At 47.2% G+C, this 21737-nt stretch overlaps 1 long non-coding RNA gene across 3 annotated transcripts in view; it reads right to left on the reverse strand.

Annotated features, from left to right (window-relative positions):
• The window catches only part of LOC115505404, a 32851-nt gene extending 12537 nt beyond the window's left edge, over window positions 1-20314 (reverse strand). For 2 of the 3 annotated variants that reach the window (XR_003966014.1, XR_003966013.1), the window contains exons 1-2: window positions 19984-20314; window positions 8708-8848 (exon numbers count right to left, since the gene is read on the reverse strand). This is a non-coding gene — a long non-coding RNA (uncharacterized LOC115505404). The remainder of the gene's footprint in view (window positions 1-8707; window positions 8849-19983) is intronic. The other variant, XR_003966012.1, reaches the window with a different exon arrangement.
• Window positions 20315-21737: the final 1423 nt, after the last annotated feature.

Genomic DNA, 21737 nt, shown 5'->3' on the forward strand with positions numbered 1-21737 from the left:
CGGACTAAACTATACACTCAACGTAGGAGGATTCAGTCGGGGATTTGTTAAATCATCTTAAAGAGCTAGAGATGCCTAACACTAGAGATTTAACACTAACCTAATGATGGTGGGAATGAATCCAAAGAACTTTAGGTAAATTTGGGGAAGATCAATGGATCAAACGTCAGTTCACCGAAAGATAAGTCACTCAATGGCCGATTCATCAAAATCCAATGCGTTGAAAATTAATTTGCTGAACGATTAACTTACCCCAAACTGCCAAATCTGGGACCTTAAAACTTAGACCTCTGCAACAGATCACTGTTTGCTAGAGTTGTGTCACTGAGGCTGGCCAGTTGGTAGTGTAGTTGGCACTCTGGGTCTACGTCATTAAGCAATGAGACGATCTGGTATACTTCCAATTTCATGCAGTGCGCACATCTCCAATGTCAAGGATTTGATCAATAGTAAGGTAGGTTTCTCTCTGCAACTATATTTAGCCCATTGCTTTTCCTATTATTGTTAATCACGGCCTTGTGAATAAGCTCAAATATTTTGTGCATGTTTCAAATTTCAGACTCCCTTCACTTTTTAAAAAAATTTTTTTTAACATTTATTTATTTTTGAGACAGAGAGAGACAGAGCATGAACGGGGGAGGGGCAGAGAGAGAGGGAGACACAGAATCGGAAGCAGGCTCCAGGCTCCGAGCCATCAGCCCAGAGCCCGACGCAGGGCTCGAACTCACGGACCGCGAGATCGTGACCTGAGCTGAAGTCGGACGCTCAACCGACTGAGCCACCCAGGCGCCCCCAGACTCCCTTCACTTTTGATGTCATATACGTGAGAGAATATGGTTAAAGGTTTGCCCTTTGAACCCAGTTTTATAACAATGTGTCCTTCCCTATTTTTGCCGACTTTATCAGTCTTTGGAAAAAGCTTTTTGTCTCCTCGTTAATTTTGCTTATCCGCAACCGATGCGGAAACGAGCAAAATTCTTTTCAGAAAATGAGTCGTCTGTATAAATGTAGGCACGTGGCCTATAAAATCTAAGTTACCTAGTTGAGGCATAAGGGCCTCAAAACTAGAGAAAGGCAATAGACTGTGCTGAAGAGTGGGCTCACCCGTTAACATATAAACTGCTGTGCACTAAAGATCTGAAAAGTAAAAAAACATAAAAACAAACTCAACCGGGCCGGCCTGACAAATTGCTAGAAGAGTTGGACGAATGTCTGTCCACACAGACACCGCAAATGATGCCTCAAATCCAAACAACGTCATACAATCTGTGGCGAGCTCCGTAAGCAGTTAACAGAATCAAGGTTTTGGCGAATCAATAATGTGGTAAGTTGGTCACTCAGCAAATTGCAGTGATTGGTCATCCAGCACATGGCTTTTAGCAAACTGGTCTAGTGGCTTTTGGAAAGTTGCTTTGCTTCCCTTAAGAAGTGATTTGATAGGGGCGCCTGGGTGGTTCAGTCTGTTCATCGTCCAACTCTTAATTTAGGCTCAGGTCATGATCTCACGGTTGGTGGGTTCATGGGTTCGAGCCCCATGTAGGCCTCTCTGGTGACTGTGGAGCCTGCTTGGGATTTTCTCCCTCTCTCTGCCCCTACCCCTGCTCCCTCTCTCTCTCTCTCTCAAAAATAAACTTAAGGGGCGCCTGGGTGGCTCAGTTGGTTGAGCGTCCAACTTTCACTCAAGTCATGATCTCGCGGTCCATGAGTTCGAGCCCCACGTCAGGCTCTGTGCTGACACCTCCGAGCCTGGAGCCTGCTTCGGATTCTGTGTCTCCCTCTCTCTCTGCCCCTGCCCCACTCGTGCTCTCTCTCTCTCTCTCTCTCTCCTCTCTCTCAAAAATAAATAAACATTAAAAAATAAATACATAAATAAACTTAAAGAAAAAAGAAGTGATGTGATAAGCAGAAGGGGGTTGGAAATAAGAGTGACAAAAGGGAGCATGGGGAGAACCCCTCTCAGCACTGCTCAGTCATGCTGACGTCTCATTCTCAGTCTGGCCTGCACATCATCCCCACTGTGGAGAAGGCCACCGCCTCAGGCAGGACAGGTGAGTCTCGGCCAATCCTTCTCCGACTCTGCGCTCACCTGGAATGCTTCTGGTTATAAACGAGCTTCTCCGGTCGTTTTCCCTCAGGGAGAGAATTTGTAGGTCAAGGGTCAGGAGCACCTTACTCACCTTGGTGGACATAAATCGAAATGTGCATTAATAACAGGGCATCTTTGTTCCGCCATCTGTATTTTATGAGCTTTGTAAAGTGTGGGTCAAAGCCACTGCGTCTGATCGCCCCTGGGACCTTGGTGAGATTAATTTTTCAGTGTCTGTGCGTAATGGCTGGACCCAGGTCTGCCCTGGATTCATCCAGTTGGCTCTGAAGCTTTATTTTACATGTCTATATTCTATACAAACAGTTGAGGAAGGCTCTACACTTACAAAGGGGAACCAAAATAGCTACAGGCAGAGGGAATAAAATACTTTTCTTATATATTTTGTCCTACCAATCTGGAGAGAGGTAGAAGCGAGGACTAGCCCCAAAACCACACGGAAGAACATAGGTCACTTTTATAATCATGAAAAAGAGAGAGAGAGAGAGAGAGAGAGCATTTCAAACTATCACTGTAACAAAAGGATACGTTCATTTGTGTAGCTTGATGCTCACGGTCAGGTATGACCACTGCCACCAGCAGTCCCACAGCAGTGTGGGCACAGTCATCGTCAATGAGTCCTTCTGCTGTCTCCATAAAGTCACAAACCCTTTAGGTGGTGTCGGGAGACACCAGATGTGACTGGACCCAACCAACAGTTGCAGCCAAGATTCCACGACCCCGAGGGGTCAGGCCAGGGAAAGATCTCCGTGTTTGCACCTTCAGAATGGGACCTCGGTGGGGTTTGGTCCTGCCCTTTTATTAACGCACATTTAGATTTATGTCCACCAGGGTGGGTAGGGTTCCATTTCTGGGATCAAGGACTTTTCAACCCCTCTCTCCCTCGTCACGTATCTATGCATGGTCCTGTGCACCACCACCCCCACGTGCTCACCCACGAACACACGTTTTGCTCTTGACCCCGGTGATTTCCAAGGCTGCTGGTCAACCCCGCTACTGGCTTCCTGATTGATAGTTGCTCGCCGCAGGCTTCACCTTGCAAACGGAAACATTTTCCCTGGTTCTGCTCCGTTGCTCTGAGAAGCAGAGAGCCTCTGATCAGTCCGGAATCCCACCTTCCCAACATCATTTCCAGACAGGATTCATGGAGGACATCTGTGTCCTCAGGGAGGTCTAAATTCTCATTCTGCAGGTACCTCTAATTAATTTCAGCGTTCCCTTTCTTGTGGAATCTTTTAGTCTCGGCCTCACTCTTCTTTCAAACCAAGTTAGGAGAGGGACTCTGCTATTTGTGATTGACCTTATCCTGCGTTTTGTAAGGTATGCTAAAGGATTTTCTCCCCACCCCTGCCACGGGGTTTTAAAATTAATTTTGAAAGAGAATGCAATTTCTGAGGCTGTCCTTCCTTGAAGGACATTTTTTATTCCCTCTGCAGAATGTGTACTGGGGATTGGTCTATAGAAAAAAAAAATTCTTTCTAGACCTGTCTTTTGTTTTATTCTTGGGGTGGTTTGGGGGAATGCTGTAACCTGGTGACACTACTAAGGGAAGGGAGTGCCCTCACGCTGGTCGAGCTTAGTTTACAACACAATCGGGGTTAGCAGGGGATATCCTTAAATGCTAGCAAGGCTCTCTACAAAGACATTCCATCATTCGGCCTCAGGCCAAACCCATTCACCTGTAAGGTTACTCTCAGTCAGTGTCTAACATGTCACTCTCAGTTACCATACTTGGTCCCCCAGTGATTAAAGAGATGACACAGGGGCTTGTTCTACACACACACACACACACACACACACACACACAGACTCTGGGAGAAACGTGCCTTCCAGAAGTGTTCCTATTCCTTGAGAAAGATTAAAGGAGGGAGGGGGTACAGGGAGGTGTGAGTTTGGGCCCGTGTGTCCCCCAGCCCCGTGGTGGTCTGCAGGCAGAGTGACAGAGGGAATGGTCAGGAAAGAGGAGACAACTAAGTTGGAACGTGGCTGCCTCAAGAGAGGCACTTTCCTTCCTCTCTGTTCCACGACCCAGGCTAAACCCCCCAGTGCACATAGCGGGGATTGGAAACGGACAGTGCTGCTGTTTCCACATTTCTGCTGGGGACCTTGTCATACCCCAGACTATAGCAGGTGGCCTCTCTGGGTTCATTCTAAATAATTTTCTTTTATTTTTTTAAGTTTATTTATTTTTATTTTGAGAGAGCGAGTGGGGGTGGGGCAGAGAGAGAGGGAGAGAGAGAATCCCAAGCAGGCTCCACACTTTCAGTACAGACCCTGACTCGAGGCTCGAACATGCAAACCGTGAGATCACAACCTGAGCTGAAATCAAGAGCCCGACGCTTAACCGACTGAGCCCCCCAGGTGCCCCTGGCTTCATTCTAAAGAAGCGACAGGACCACCTGTTCATGGAAATCCTCCCAGGGTTAACCGCGAATCACGTCAATGCTGGTTTAAGGTGAACACAGTGGAGACGGGGGTGTGCCCCCCACATTGTTTATCTTCTACTTAATGTCACATCTGTCAGGCCGGGTGGGGGTGGGTCATTATTCCCAATTACTGCCAACCATAAAGCACATAAGGCAGACCACTCCTTAGTCACTGACCACTGGTGCTACCTAACAGCATACAGCCATTCCAGGATGGGAGGGGGGGTCAAGATATTTATCATGCAGAGTGACCCCAAAGGCTAGCACTGTAAATACACGGGAGAGTCTGACGGTATTTTTAGAAGAAAACAAACCTAAAAAGACCACTTCAATTGGCTGGAATCCAACTAACTAGAGTTCTTACTTAATTAGGATTGTAAACTACAAAGGCAAGAAAAAAGCAAAATGTTAACAAAACAGATGAAAGTAACAGCCATTTCTTGAGTCGCTTCTCTGTTCCAGGAAGTTGCTTTAAGTAACTTTTGCACCGACCTGAGGGAAACCCTAAGGTCAAAGAGGTTAAGAAGCCTAGACACGATCCTATCACTATGTGCAAGTGGGAGACTCAGAAGTCAACCCTAGGTTCCACGCTCTAAACAGCCATGCTATGTTTATCTTGTTTTTTGTTTTTTTTTTTTATGTTATGTTATGTTATGTTATGTTATGTTATGTTATGTTATTTTAGTTTAGTTTTTGTATTTATGCCCTAAACCAAATAGTGGGTGAGAATTTTACACCCACAAGGGTAGTTATTAGTGGTGCTCACCAAATATTTCAGATCTCCACGTTTTGGGTGCAGACTTCTTGACCCCCCCCCCCCCCCCCCGCCCCGCACTCCCCCGCTCCCCGCCCCAGGGTTGAGTGAGGCCCTGTGACCCATTCAGGCGCAGGAGTTGAGAGTGGGAACAATGCCCTGGGGCCTCCCAGAGCCTTCTCCCCTTCTGTGAACGGCCCCCCCGACCAGCTCCGTCGGCTCCTGAAGTGAGAACAGCATGAACCAAGTACCCATCTACCAGCGGACCCACGGTAGATGTGTTGTGGACATTTAGGGGTCGATATTGCAGCACAGTCTAGCCTACCCTGGCTGAAACGACCTGGAGAGTACGAGCACGGACCTTTATTTCCTCTTGACTGAGCTTGACGGTCAAGGCCTCACTTCTACCAATGTAGAGATCTGGTCTTTCCCCACTCTGCTCACTTTCGACGGGACGGTCAGCCATTTTTTGAGGGAGGAATACTGGGTAAGCTCAAGGTTCTGCTCCCCTCCTTGTCCAGTGGGGAAGGGGGACAGTGTATCTAAGTCTGTGGTCGGTTTGCTTTCGGTTTACATCTCAGTTGGCGGGGGGTGGAGGGAGTAGGAAGAGTAGGTAAGCGCCCCCGTGGAAGAGGGGCCCTGGGGGATACCTTTGCCTTCTCATCTGCGGGCCCACAGGGCCATGCGACTGTCCTCCCACCCTTTGTAGCGGATGTCCAGCACCAGCCAAGACCTCCCAACACCAGATGCACCGCTCTGGCCCCTCCTCATCCCAACCCAAGGCCTCTGGCATCCGTTTGCCCTCTCACAACAGTTCTCCTCCCCTCGTGCCAGAGCTGTGGATCTCGAGGACTTTAAGAGGCTGGGAGGCCGTCCTCAAGTACTTTATTCATCGGCAGTGACCACCGCTCTGGCACCATGCCACGCTGCGGGTGGTGGTGGGAACTATCTCTAGAGCCTCACCACCTCCCTAAGCTACCCCTTGGGGAGCAAGGCACAAATGCCTGCCCCGCTCCGGCCCCACCTCCCTGAACCTTATCAGAGGGGCCCGTCCATCTTGTTCCACGCTCAGTCGCCGGGATTAAGCCTAAGGAGAGGGGAGCAGGGGTGGTGATCAGGCCTCCGAACGTTCTCACGGGGAAGTGGCACCATCGCCTCTTCTCCGATTCTCCTTGCCCAGGTCTCTCTCTTCCCTCCCCGCTGTGGGATCGCAAGCTCTCTCTTCGCACTCAAGCTGCTCAAAGCCCTGGTTAACGACAAGAGAAGGATGTTATGCTAGCACATGAATCACCACACTGTTTCCCGCATCAAAGAAGTCTGGCTACCAAAAGGAAAAAAAAAAAAAGAGCGCCCACTGAACCCAACCGTGTTCACGGCGATAAAGGTGATTTACGTTCTCTTCTGAGCTCTTTCAGTCATAAACAGTTCTCAGGAGGCAGCCTCTGGGGTCCCGCATTCCTACCTATGCTGTGGCTTGTGGATGAACGTTCTGCCCAGCCTCCTTCCGGTTTGGCTTTTGATGTTCAAAGCCAGCTCTTGGAATTTAAAAACCCTTTCCCCTCTCTGGTACCTTGCCTTTCCAGACTATTGTTTCAGCTGTGACTTTAAAACAACCTCATTCGACCATCCAATTGACTCCTTTGTCCCATTCTGTATCTGCCGGCTATCCTCAGAATAGTTTTTTAAAAAACCATTGCCCGAGAGGCCGGTGAAGCAAAGCTAATATCGATACCTTTGTGCTGCTGTGCCTCTTGATTGTATTCGCCGTTTCCCTGGTTAGAACACTGCATGATTTTGAAGGCAGAGCCATATTTTATAAATGAGAATTAATTCTGTATGTAGTCAGACTAATCAAAGTTCGTCTAGCTCTTTGTGGAGACGATTTTTTTTTTATTACCGGTCATTTTGAATCTGTTCCCTTCTCACAATATGCATAATCAGAAAGTTGCCCGATTAATGGGATATTTAGTAAGAATTTGCAATAACGTGGAAAGATCCTTCTTATAACCTGAACCGAAAAGTGTGTGTTATAATATGGGTTGCACCGTGAGAACTTTAAAAATAACCCAGGGGTGCCTGGGGGGCTTAGTCAGTTAAGCTTTCGACTTTGGCTCAGGTCATGATCTCACGGTTCATGAGTTCGAGCCCTGCATTTGGGGTCTGTGCTGACAGCACAGAGCCTGGAGCCTGCTTCGGATTCTGTGTCTCCCTCTCTCCCCACCCCTCCCTCCCTCGTGATCTGTCTCTTTCTCTCCCAAACATAAATAAACATTAAAAAATTAAAAAACAAATAAATAAAAATAAAAACAACCCCAAAACGGCTTGGAAAAAACAACGGAAATATTCATTTATTCATACTTTTAATTCATATAATACTCTTTAATAGAGAAAATAATTTCAATTTTTGTAAAAAGTGACTGGATTTCCCTGTTGACTTATAACCTGAGAAACACATGATTCTTGGTTACATTTCGCTTTATTTTGTTCTTTTTTTTAAATTTTTTAATATTTGTTTAATTATGAGAAAGAGAGAGAGACACAGTGCGAGCAGAGGAGGGGCCGAGAGAGAAGGAGACACAGAATCCGAAGCAGGCTCCAGGCTCTGAGCTGTCGGCACAGAGCCCGACGTGGGGCTCAAACTCACGAACGGTGAGATCACGACCTGAGCTGAAGTCTGATGCTTAACCGACTGAGCCACCCAGGCGTCCCGTTATTTTGTTCTTTACAGGGTTTATCACCCCAGTTTCTTTCCTAAGAATCTTTTTGGCAATATTTTAATAACCTTCGAAGGTAATCAAACCCCACAGTTCTGATATATTATTATCATCTTTAATGCATTTAAGACCCCTCCCCTCATCCCTGACCATCATTCCAACCCAGACCCAAGATGTGTACCCCCACAGCATGCATATGCGTTCTATGACCTTGCTCATCCAACTCAGTGTTTGGAAGAATTGATCCCATCGTTAAATTAAACCCTTCTTGTTTCCTAACTTGGACAGTTAACGTGATGTCATTTGTGACTGGCATCTTTCAATTAGCGTAGCGTTTTCAAGCGGCATCCACGAGAAAGCATGTATGTTACTCCTTTTCCCGGCCAAACAGTATTTCACTGCAGGGATATCCAGTATCTCGTGGATCCCATTTGACCTCTGAAGCAAAAGCACATCACTTCCAGTGCCTAAACTACAGTCAACTTGGAAATTGCTGTCCTACATAGTTTCTGTCGAGTAGTTAGAATAAATGATGTCTATTTTTTAAACAATTCGGGCACTTCCGCAATTTATAGGGGAGGAAAGCGAGAAAAGGCTTGGGGGCCAATAGGAAATTTCTGTATTTTTCTATTGTTTCAGAAAGGTGGAATGCTCTGCCAACCAGAAACGCGTCCCCACTCGTTCCCTGTGACCACACATCGCCGCGTACCTTGCGAAGCCCTGAGAAGGCAGCTCCTCTACAAACACGGGATCGGCTTTTATTGTTGCCGCTGTTAATAAAACAGATGTTCTCAAAGCATTCCTCCAACCGCTGACAGGACTTGGAAAATTGCTGGCCCTTTATTGGTTGCTGAAACCAAATAAAAATCAAATTAAAGTTTAATTCGCCTCATAATTTTCTTCATGGCAGTTCTGCCCGGCCAGCCGCGAGGCACAGCCCGCTCCCTCCTCCTCCGTGGCCGCGGGTCACCTGCAGCCCGAAGCCCCCAGAGGTCAAGAGCTCCTCTTTCCTCCGCCAGGGGCCCAGTGTGGGTGGCATTGGCAGCTGGGCGAAGGGCCAGAGCTTGGACCAAGAGGAAAGAACACTAGAAGCTGCTGGGTGATACCAGAGAGGACCTCCCTCCTCTCCTCCCTGGGGTCTCCATGGTAACCGGGGAAAGCTGCTAGGTATTCCAGCCATGGGACCTGGGCCAGGCGTAGTCCCCAGCCTCCCAAGGGGCGCGAGCCCACAAACACTGAGGCCTACAGCCCCCTAAGCCACGTCCACTCCTACGTGCCTTATATCCAGGACAACGGGGGCTCAGCGAATACGTTTTCTCTTCAGCTAGTACACGAACGAGTGAATGAAGAAACGGGACTCCTTTTCCAGCTGTTTCCTTTGTAAAGAGTCCCCATTCTTCCTTCCTTTTTTCCCTCTGGGACCTCGAGGGCACCGTTCCAACTCCGGCAGAGGGTTCCACACCTACTGGGGGTTAGTAAGCCCTCGCCACTGACTGGGTAAACTCAGACTTGGGCTCTGCCATTTGACACTCAACAAGCGCCGTACCAAGGCAGAAGGCGGACTCCTTCGCGTAAATCAGACGAAACACAAAGATGAGGGGAGGATCGTGAGGGAGGCAGGGGTGGTGGACACTAGTAAGTTCAAGGGCAAGAAATGCCTCGGGAAAAGCTATTGCAGTGACACGAGAACTTCAGAGGTAAGACCCAACAGGGCTACAAATTCCCCCTCAGAAGTGAGGCCTGCTCAACCCCTCAGCCGTTCACGTACCATCTCCGGGCCCGCACAGTGGACCGGGCCCCCCAGAGATGACAGACACCCGAAGGCTGACAGACAGGGGCCTGCAGGCAGGTAGGGGAGGCCACGTGGAAAGGGGCTGTCGTGCCACAGTGTGAGGAGGGCGTCAGCAGAGACACAAAGTGCGGCCAGTACAGACGGGGGTGCGTGTGGGATGCTCAGGGGGAGTGACACGAAGCTGGGTGGGTTTGGTGGCTTGAAGATGAGATCAGGAGGGGCCAGGAACAGGAGAATGGAGAAGAGGAAATAAACGACACAGGGCGGTCGTCCGTTCGTCTTCTGTCCCCATCTGAGGCAGGAACCACCTCCACCAGGGGATCCCCCCCGCCAAAGTCTTCAAAGACACTCCGAACGTATTCGTGGCTGCGTTGATCTTTGCACATATGAATGGGACTTTTTCTTTTTTTTCGTATTTTTTTTACATTTACTATTATTATTATTATTATTTTGAGAGACAGAGCACTAGTCAGGGAGGGATAGAGAGAGAGGGAGACACAGAATCCGAAGCAGGCTCCAGGCTCCCAGCTGTTAGCCCAGAGCCCGACGCGGGGCTCGAACTCACAAACCGTGCGATCGCGACCTGAGCCGAAGCCAGACGCTTAACTGGCTGAGCCACCCAGGCACCCCTGAATGGGGCTTGCTCTTAGACTCTGATCATGGCATATCTTTCAGCATAAGTTTAAGGAGAACGGGATGGGGAAATTACGCCATTGTTAAAAGCTGTTTTTCTCTGTTTTATAACATGTAATGCATTTTCTCAAACTGTATACAAACTAAACAACTTAGGTTTTCCTCTCTCATGGAAGTGGCTGAGCAGTTAAGCATTCTGACTTTAATTCACGAACCAGGAAGTCTGTCACGGCAGATCGTCGTGAGTTTTCAGTTTGGCTGCTGTCAGAGAAATGTATTTTCTGCGGTCTCTTCCTCTCCATACCCTGTCCTGCTTCCCATATTCTTCAGAGCTGGCAGTAGACATTGACCGTTGGCAGAATGTAGCCCCACGTTTGATGAGCTGAAGTTTGCTCTGCGGGTGGTCCTGAGCCAGGGAAGGGCTTTCTCAGCGAGTTATGGTCACATGGCGGCTATGTGCGGACTGAGTGTCACTCACCGAGACAGGTTTTTCTCCTTCTGTTCTTTTCCCCTACTTTGTAAAAAGTTTAGCTTTATCTGGACGAGACCGGGCTTACTCCAAGGTAAGTGAAGAAGGAGAAAATCAGGGAAGGAAAGGAAGGAGGAAAAGTTGTGGGAGAGGCAGGAGAAAAAAAGATGGGCGGGGGGCGGGTGGGAAGATAACAATAGTACTATCACCAGCATTCTTCGAGGAGCTAGAACAAACCATCCTAAATTTTGCATGGAACCACAAAAGACCCTGAACAGCCAAAGCAACCCTGAAAAAGGAAGACAAAACTGGAGGCATCTCGATTCTAGACTTTAAGCTGTAGTACAAAGCTGTAGTCATCAAGACAGTACGGTCATGGCACAAACACAGACACGTATACATCAATAGAACAGAACAGAGAACCCAGAAATGGAACCACAAATGTATGGCCAACTAATATTCCACAAAGCAGGAAAGAGTATCCAATGGAAAAAAGACAGTCTCTTCAGCAAATGGTGTTGGGAAAATTGGACAGCGACATGCGAGAGAATGAACTCGGACCGTTTACACCATACACAAAAATAAATTCAAAATGGGTGAAAGACCTTTATGTGAGACAGGAAACCATCAAAATCCTACAGGAGAACATGGGCAGAAACCTCTTTGACTTTAGTCAGAGCAAGTTCTTACTAGACACGTGGCTAAAAGCAAGGGAAACAAAGGCAAAAATGAACTACTGGGACCTCATCAAAATAAAAAGCTTCTGCACAGCAAAGTAAACAATCAGCAAAACGAAAAGGCAACCGGTGGAATGGGAGAAGATATTTGCAAATGACATATCAGATAAAGGGTCAGTGTCCAAAATCTATAAAGAACTTATCAGGGGCGCCTGGGTGGCACAGTCGGTTAAGCGTCCGACTTCAGCCAGGTCACGATCTCGCGGTCCGTGAGTTCGAGCCCCGTGTCAGGCTCTGGGCTGATGGCTCAGAGCCTGGAGCCTGTTTCCGATTCTGTGTCTCCCTCTCTCTCTGCCCCTCCCCCATTCATGCTCTGTCTCTCTCTGTCCCAAAAAATAAATAAATAAATAAATAAATAAATAAATAAAGAACTTATGAAACTCAACACCCAAAAAACAAATAGCCCAGTGAAGAAATGGGCAAAAGACATGAACAGACACTTCTCCAAAGAAGACATCCAGGTGGCTAACAGACACATGAAAAAATGCTCAACATCACTCATCATCAGGGAAGTAAAAATCAAAACCACGATGAAATATGACTTGACACCTATCAGAATGGCTATAATTAACAACACAAGAAACAACAGGTGTTGGTGAGGATTCAGAGAAAAGGGAACACTTTTGCACTGTTGGTGGGAATACAAACTGGTGCAGCCACTCTGGAGAACAGGCTGGAGATTTTTCAAGAAACTAAAAATAGAACGACCCTACGATCCAGCAATTGCACTATTAGGTATTTATCCAAAGGATACAAAAACACAGATTTGAAAGGGCACCTGCACCCCAATGTTTATAGCAGCATTATCAACAATAGCCAAACTATGGAGAGAGCCCAAATGTCCACCGACTGATGAATGGATAAAGAAGACGTGGTGTACACACACACACACACACACACACACACACACACTGGAATATTACTCGAGCATCACCAATGAAATCTTGCCATTTGCAATGATGTGGATGGAGCTAGAATGTATTATGCTAAGTGAAATAAGTCAATTAGGGAAAGACAAATACCATATGATTTCACTCATATGGGGAATTTAAGAAACAAACAGATTAACATATGGGAAGGGGGGAAGAGAAGAGAGGGAGACAAACCACAACAGACTCTTAACAATAGAGAACAAACAGGGTTGATAAAGGGAGGTGGGTGGGAGATGGGCTAGACGGGTGATGGGCACTAAGGAGGGCACTTCTTGTGATGAGCACTGGGTGTCGTATGTAAGTGATGAATCACTAAATTCTATTCCTGAAACCAGTATTGCACTGTATGTAACTAAAAAAAACTTAAAGAAAAAAAGATAGTACTGACTTTCTAGGATTGTGTTAGGTCCTACCTCAGGGCCTTTGCATTGGTCACCTCCACTAAGAACTCGCTCTCCTCAATGTTGTTACTGTCTCAACTCACTTCAAATGTCACCTCACAGTGTGGCTGTTTTGATCTCCCTATATAAAAGTCACACCTTTTCATCATTCTCTAATCCCTTAACCGGTCTATTTTTCCCCATAGCCATTATCACCACCTGCCATATCACGGTTTTTAGTTTGTTTTTCTTCCCTCCAAGGCATGTAAGCTTCACCAGCACAGTTTTCCTTTTTATTTTTTATTACTATAAATTTTTATTTCAACTTTAAAAATACATGGAGCCGAAGCATTTGCAAAACTAACTACTACAGAAATGAAAGCAATATCCTAGGAGATAGGATATATAGGATTATTTCACTTTACTAATATAAACATCTGAAACTCTTTGTGTTTTCTTTTTAATGTGTCAGTGATTAACTCAGCTCTGCCTAAGGTATCTGTGTAACATCTTGGAAATTGTTAAAGTATATTATCTGACATTTTCTTTCTTTTTTCTCTTTTTAAAACTTTTTTGTAATGTTATAGTTCATTTTTGAGAGAGACAGAGACAGAGTGCAAGCAGAGGAGGGGCAGAGAGAGAGAGAGGGAGACACAGAATCCAAAGCAGGCTCCAGGCTCTGAGCTGTCAGCACAGAGCCCGATGCGGAGGGGCTCGAACCCATGAACCGTGAGATCATGACCTGAGCTGAAGTCGGACACTCAACCGACTGAGCCACCCAGGCGCCCCTCTTTTTCTCTTCTTTTCTTAAATTGAGGTATAATTGGCAGCTAACATTATATTAATTTCAGGTGTACAACATAATGATTATTTGTGAACATCATAGAATGATCCCCGCAATAGGTCTAGTGAATATCCATCACTATACACAGTTATAGAAAATTTTTTTTATGGTGATGAAAACTTTTAAGATCTACTGGGCTGACAACTTTCAAATATGCAAGATAGCATTAACACCGTGCTGTACCTTAGACTATTACCTACTTATTTTATAACTGGAAATTTGTACCTTCTGACCCCTTCCCCCAATTCACCCTACCCCACCCCCACCAACCTCTGGCAACCACCAATCTATCTGTGAGTTCAGGTTTTTTAATTTGGTTTTAGATTCCGCATACAAGTATATACATATATAGAGATACCTATATGTATGTGTATTTACATACTTCTTTATCTATTTATCTTTATCCTCTTTATCACAACTTCTTTATCGATTCACCCATCATTTGGTTTGTTTCTTTGGCTGTTTCCATCATCTGGCTGTTGTAAATAACGTCGCAATAAACACGGGGGTGCATAGATCTTCTCAAGTTAGTGTTCTTGTTTTCTTCAGAGGAATACCCGGAAGGGGAAATGACAGATCATATGGTAGGTCTATTTTTAACTTTTTGAGGAACCTCTGCGCGGTCTTCTACAGCGGCTGCACCAGTTTGCATCCCCAGCGACGCCGCACAACGGTTCCCTTTTCTGCACACCCTCGCCAACACTTGCTGTTTCTTGTCTCTTTGACACTTGCCATTTCCTCACGGACGTGAGGTGATATCTCACTCTGGTTTTGACTTGCATTTCTCCGCGAATTAGTGATGCTGAGCACCTTTTCACGTACCTGTGGGCTATATGTATGTCTTCTTTGGAAAAACGTCCGTTCAGACCTTCTGCCCATCTTTTTAATCAGATTGTTTGCTTTTATGCTGTTGAATTGTATGGGTTCTCTACGTTTTGGGGGTAGTAAGCCCTGAATGGATATTTGATTTGCAAATACCTTCTCAGTAGTGTGCCTTGTAATCTTGTTGATGGTTTCCTTCTCTGTGCAGAAGCTTTGAAGTCTGACGTAGTCCCACTTGTTTAGCTTTGCTGTTGTTGCCTTTATTTTGGGTGTCGGATTCAAAAAAATGAATATCGGCTGATGTTAAGGAGCTCACTGCCTGTTTTCCTCTAGGAGTTTTATGGCTTTGAGTCTTGCATTCAGGTCTGTAATCCATTTTGAGTTAATTTTGCGTATGTTGTAAGAAGTGGTCCTGTTTCTTTCTTTTGCATGTGGCTGTCCAGTTTTCCCAGCATCGTTTATTGAAGAGACTGTCCCCAGAGTCTCTTCTGGGACGCCCGGGTGGCTCAGTCGGTTAGGCGACCGACTTCAGCTCAGGTCTTGATCTCACGGTGGGTGACTTCGAGCCCCGCATCGGGCTCTGTGCTGACTGCTCAGAGCCTGGAGCCTGCTTCGGATTCTGTGTCTCCCCCTCTCTCTGCCCCTCCCCTGCTCACGCTCTGTGTCTCTTTGTCTCTCAATAATAAATAAACATAAAAAAAAAAAAGAAAACAGAACAAAACCTTCCTCCTCCCCTACCCAATCTCACAATGCCTCTGGGAAGAATGAGAATTTTGATGTAAAATCTTTATCTCCTGGAGAGAAATTATTTTATTTGCTTATAGTTCGAACCTTACCCCCCTTTTCATAATTTTTCCGTAACAGCACCGCAACCCCCCAGAGAGAGAGAGAGTTCACGGATGCGTGTGCCCTATCACAGGAATCCTTCTTTCTGTCAGAGCCATCCTTTGGGACAAATCTTATATCTGCAAGCCAAGGACAGTGATGATTCCTTACCACCTCCCAGAAGAGGACAGGGAGAACCCAGTGACAGAGGAAAGAGTGCGAGGAGAGACAGAGCTCACATCACAGAGATCCCGGGGGGATGTCATTTTCTACCTTCTTGCTAAGGTTTCTGTAAAAAGCTCCAGATTTTTCTTTCTGGGTTGTGGCCACTTTCAAGAGTGTAAAATCCGAACCACGGTGACTGCCACACGATTTCACCTCCGGCTGCTGGCGTGAGATGCAGCGATGGGGCTCCGGGGGTTGACATCTAAGTCGCAGCCCTGGGGAAGAGTGCAGTTAGAAATGAGGGCTCTCTGATGTAATGCTGATGCCAGTGAAGTTTGGGGCTTTGTGCCATGACTTTAAGCAATTCAGGCAGGGAAGGTTGAGGGAGCTGATGGAAAGGAACAGCAGCAGAAGGAGGGGGAGATCAAGACTGAAGAAGAGGGAGAGAACAAACAGAGACGACTCGTGCTATCTTTAATCCACGTTAAGTTCACCTGCTACCTGGTACAGGGACCAAGGGAAATCTTCAACTTAGTTTTTGGTCAGTGTAGGCCGGTGACCCTCAAATCTACACTTGGAGCAACTCTCCAACACTCGATAACAATTTCTGCCCAGCCTACTTTAGTTGGTATAAAGAATTTGTGGGGCGCCTGGGTGGCTCAATCGGTTAAGCGTCCGACTTCGGCTCAGGTCACGATCTCACAGTTTGTGGGTTCGAGCCCTGCATGGGGCTCTGTGCTGACGGTCAGAGCCTGGAGCCTGCTTCGGCTTCTGTGTCTCCCTCTCTCTCTGCCCCTTCCCCAGCTCACATTCTGTCTCTGTCTCAAAAAGAAATAAACGTTAAAATGTTTTTTAAATAAAAAAATAAAAATAAATAAATAAATAAATAAATAAACATTAAAAAAAAAGAATTTGTAGGGGTGGCCCAGTCGGTTAAGCATCTGACTTCGGCTCAGGTCATGATCTCATGGTTCGTGGGTTCAAGCCCCACATCAGCTGTGCAGACAGCTCAGAGCTTGGAGCCTGTTTTGGATTCTGTGTCTCCCTCTCTCTGCCCCTCCCCTGCTCGTGCTCTGTCTCTCTGTCTCTCTCTCTTTCAAAAATGAACAAATGTGAAAGAAAGAAAAAGAAAGAAAGAGAGAAAGAAAGAGAGAGAGAAGAAAGAAAGAAAGAAAGAAAGAAAGAAAGAAAGAAAGAAAGAAAAAGAAAGAAAGAAAAAGATAGAAAGATAGATAGATGGGGCGTCTGGGTGGCTCAGTTGGTTAAGCGTCCGACTTCGGCTCAGGTCATGATCTCACTGTTCATGAGTTCGAGCCCCACGTCAGGCTCTGTGTTGACAGCTCGGAGCCTGGAGCCTGCTTCGGATTCTGTGTCTCCCTCTCTGTCCTTTCCCCACTCATGATCGGTCTCTCTCTGCCTCTCAAAAAATGAATAAATGCTACAAAAAAAAAAAAAAAGAATTTGTTATGTCATGAACAATTTGTGTGATTTTTGCCCCCAGGTTCCTGGCATGGAGCTTCTAACATCCTTGGGATTTCCCGAGTGATACAAGTGCCTTTGTTACTCATGAGCCCTGTGGGTCACTACACTATCATTAAGTTAAAGAGATGACTCACCAGATAGCTTCAGAATGGGAGCTGGTCACCAGGAAGACCGAAACCTATGATTAGAGGGTCTTTAGTTGGGTCTTTGAGCTGGCCGAGGCTCCAGGAAGGGAGGGAAGGCTGGCGATTGAGTTTAGTCACGGGGCCAGTGATATGCTCAATTATGCCTATGTAATAATACTCTGGACAACAAAGCTCAGTTGTTGATGAACAAAGCTCCTGGTTGATGAACACTTTGATGTGCTGGGAGCATAATGCACCCTCACTCCATGAGAAGAGGGCACAGGATCTTCCCAGACCTCTCCCTGTGTGTCTCTTCATTTGGCCGTTCCTGATCTGTAGGTATTTTTCCGCAATAAAGCTGTACTTGTAACATAGCTCTTTCCCGAGTTCTGTCTGTTGTCCTAGCAAATTATCAAACCTAATGTGGTCAAGAGGGCCCCTAAATTAATAGCCAATCAGCCAGAAGGGCAGGTGGCCTGGGGACCCCCTGAATTTGTGGCTGGTGTATGAAGTGGGGGCAGTCTTGTGGGGTTGTGCTGACTCCGAGAAGTGACCACCAGAATTGCACTGCGACAGGCCAGCGGGTGTCAAAATACCCTACTTACTCAGCATTAATGTCAACTCCCTGGTGAAACCTTCCTTCCTTGACTACCCCAACTTGGGTGCTCCCTCTCTGTCCTTTCACAGCAATCTGGTGCTTCCTCTGTTACAGCACACATCCTATTTTCGCACACACAGAATTTTTCTGGTAAGGAGTCTGCTTCTCCCCCCATCGAGGCTCCTCCAGGGCAGGGCGGTGTCCCGCTCCCTGTACTCCCTCCCTCCCCCCCGCCACCCCGCACCTAGAATCATGCCTGGCGCACAAGAAGTTCTCAGCAAATGTTGGAAGAGCAACTGGGTCGTGAAAATAATTTTTTTCATGAAAATAAATTTTTGAGAGCCATCAGCCCAGAATGGATGCCAAATGACAGAGAGTACATTTCTTGTAACTTCATTAAAAAAAAAAAATGTATCTATCTGTATTTAAAAAACAGAGTTACAGGCGTGCCTGGATGGCTCAGTCGGTTAAGCGGCTGACTTCAGCTCAGGTCATGATCTCACCGTTCGTGAGTTCAAGCCCCACGTCGGGCTCTGTGCTGACGGCTCAGAGCCTGGAGCCTGTTTCAGATTCTGTGTCTCCCTCTCTTTCTGCTCATGCTCTGTCTCTCTCTCTGTCTCAAAAATAAAAACATTAAAACTTTTTTAAAACAAAGTTACACAGCAAGTAAATTTCTCACTTCTGACCCCAAGCCCCACAGCAGAAACATACCCCTCCTTGAATAGGGTTGTGAACTTCGGGGTCCACCGGTGGGCGAATGAGTGGAGGTTCAAATGTGTTTATTTAATGAGCTAGACCCCCCCCCCCCCCCCCCCCACCCCCCGGGGGCAGTGATGTCTATTTCAAACACCTCCCTGTGTATTTAGGCCTGGAGGCAGGTGAGGAGATACAGTGAGCAGTCCTAAGCAAGTTACTGGTGCCCCGGGCACCGAACAGAGAATCACAGCTACTCTGGAGAAAATGCCAAGGTTGTAGGGAAAACCGAGGAACCTTCTTGTTAGCGTTTCCTCTGCAGGGCTGCGATTCAGCGCCGTTGTGCACAATTTCACACCCAACCCCAGCTTCCAAGAATCCCTTCGCACATTCCAACCCATCTTAGCCCGGGGCCTGGCCCGGTTCCCAGCCGGGGCCTCCCACCCGCCTCTTCTTAAAGCCTCCTCCTCGTCCTCCCCCTCCTCCCTCCCTCCCTCCACGGAGCTGCAGTGGCAGCAGCTAGCTTTCCGTGCCTGTAACTGGCGACAAGGCGGAGGGAGCGACAAGAAGGGTTATATTCTGGAAACTTCTGGGCTTCAGCTCGCACGAGGATGGCTAGTGTCTAGAAAGGCCGAGGTTCCACAGAGGGTACAGGTTGGAAATTCAGGGGCAGAGGCTTGTGCAACGGGGCCCCAGCTCCATGAAAGAGGGAGGGGAAGGGAACGGGACAGGTGGGAGGCGGGGCTGGCCCCACGGGAAGGCTGGGTTTGGGGATAACTAATGCAATTACCCTTTTGGAATTTAGCTTAGAAGATGGAAGAAAGAGACCCGAGGTGACGAGCTTAAACATGTTGTGATCTCCCCAGATGTAGGACCGCAGTGACAATGCAGAGCTGTGAGGCAAGGGCTGGGTGGCAGGGACAGCAGGAAGCCAGCCTGCTTCTCTCCCCTGACAGATCACATCCCTGGCTCGGGAAGACCTAGGAACTGGGAGAAGAAACCACCAGAAACTGGATTCATTTGAACAGTGTGTGAATGGCTTCCCGCTCTATCTCTGGCCCTCAGAGCGATATTGTCTGGCATTTTCTCAAGGTTCCAGAAGACTGGGAGCCTCGATCTGGCAATGCCTCGCAAATTAGCTTGAGACGGACACCGCAGTAATACTCCCGTATTAAAGGCTTTGCCCCCCGTTTGGTATCTCAAGCAGGAAACCCACACGCATAGGGATGCTCTAGGCTGCTCTCTCAGGAGATGATGTAAACAATGAATTCTAAGCTGGGAAAACTCACCAGCTTTGTAAATGACTTTGAACTCTTCTCCCTGCTTTCTCCTGCTGGTTCCTTTCCTATACAGTTCGAAGTAAAGTCAATAATAAAGTCTGGATTTTTGCAAACTCACCCATAGACAGTTACCAGCAGTGCTGAGTGGCTATTAGCACTCATTGAGAAATGTCCGCTGGGGGGTCGGAAAGTACCTTCATTTTCTTACCTCCTTGGCCCAGGAAGGATGACTTCTGGGAGCCAGCTACGTCTCCGGTTTAAAGGCAGAACCGCTGGGCACGAAGCCCCTGTTCTCGGATCCCGTGGGCAGCCATGCGCAGAGACGCGGGCTGGCTGAAGAGGAGGCTCCTTGGTGCTTCTCAATCAGCGTGTTTACACGGCCCGTTTCTACCGGGCGTGGAGAAGAGGGCAGGACTCTAACACTAGAAATGCTAGAAGCGATGTGTACGGTAAACAGGCGGGGTTGGTGTTTGCCGAGTTCCTTTTACTTCTTTTCATCTTGATTGCATGCCGGTGGCGGGTCGGCCAGTGGTTTGCTATATAGTTTATACTTAGGTTATTTTTATCTGGTTGGTAACTATCAGTGGTTACTCGCCCTGATATAAGCTTACGCAAGGAGAACTATTTCTTGTTACTCACATTAGCATTACGGCTTCTGTTGTTACCCAGATTAACCCAGTATTAAGTTAGGAGTTGGTTGCATGCTTTTGGCATCAAGACGTTTTCACTGTTGAACTTGAACGCGTTCTTAATTGACGGCTGCTTTTCTGTCCACGGCAATCCTCCATTACTTTATAGCTGTGGAACACGGTTTGGATTTAAGTTGCGATATGGCCAATCTGTAGCTGTATCAGCCAGGACAGGCTGGATTATGCCGTAATAATTAACAGCTCCAAAATCTCAAGGCTGACAACCACAGACTTATTTCTCGGGCAAGCATCACATCCATCTTGGATCAGCTGTGTTGAGCTCTACGTGGCTTTTACTCTAGGACCCGAACTGATGAAGCAAACTTTCTGTGGAACGTAGCTGGTGTCACGACAGAGAAGAGAGCTTGGCAAACACAAGCTGGCTGCGAATGTCTCCATACTTTGAGAAACAACCCGCTTTACTCATACTTGTATTAACTCCTTTCCTGCATAACAAATCACTCCAAAAAAAAAAAAATAGCTTAAAACAATAGCCATATATTGGGTTGGCTCAGTCAGTTAAGCGTCTGACTCTTGGTTTCAGCTCAGGTCACGATCTCGTGGTTCATGAGTTCGAGCCCTGCGTTGGGCTCCATGCTGACAGCGGCGCCTGCTTGGGATTCTCTCTCTCTGACTCTTGGATCCCACAGAAAAGCCCAACTGCTACCCGAATCCTACCAAGTGACCTTCTTCAACCACGTGGTCCACAAACACATGGTCCTCTGCCTTGACTGAGCCCACAAACTCCAGGTGAACACAGGAGAAAACACGTTCACATCACAAGCCTTTCCCTTTTTTCTTCTTTTCGAAAGGTTATCCCAAACTCTAGTTAGTTAACACACAGTGCGATATTGGTTTCAGGAGTAGAATTCAGTGATTCATCACTTACAACACCCCGTGCTCATCCCAGCAAGTGCCCTCCTCAATGCCCATCACCCGTCTAGCCCCTCCCCCACTCAAGTTCCCACCTCTTATGAAGCACTCGGACTGCTTTAAATAAGAGGCCCACAATTGCCAAGGGTCTATGCTGTTATCAACCCCAAGATTCACCCACAAATCCCATTACAGAGAAGCTGCACGGAGGGCTGTTTGAGTTCACCTGCTTACCACTGGGCAATCGAAGGGAATCAGAGGAGCCAGTGCAGGCCCACGGAGTGTGATTCCCACACGGATTTAACCAAGAGGCTCCCGGATCTCCTGCTCTCAACATACTCTCCAGTTCAAGAGAGGATGAAAGGGCAAAATGCAGGACTTTTCAGTTATGGCATAATAT

This window comes from Lynx canadensis, chromosome F1 (genome assembly GCF_007474595.2).
Source record: "Lynx canadensis isolate LIC74 chromosome F1, mLynCan4.pri.v2, whole genome shotgun sequence".
NCBI classification, from domain to species: domain Eukaryota; kingdom Metazoa; phylum Chordata; class Mammalia; order Carnivora; family Felidae; genus Lynx; species Lynx canadensis.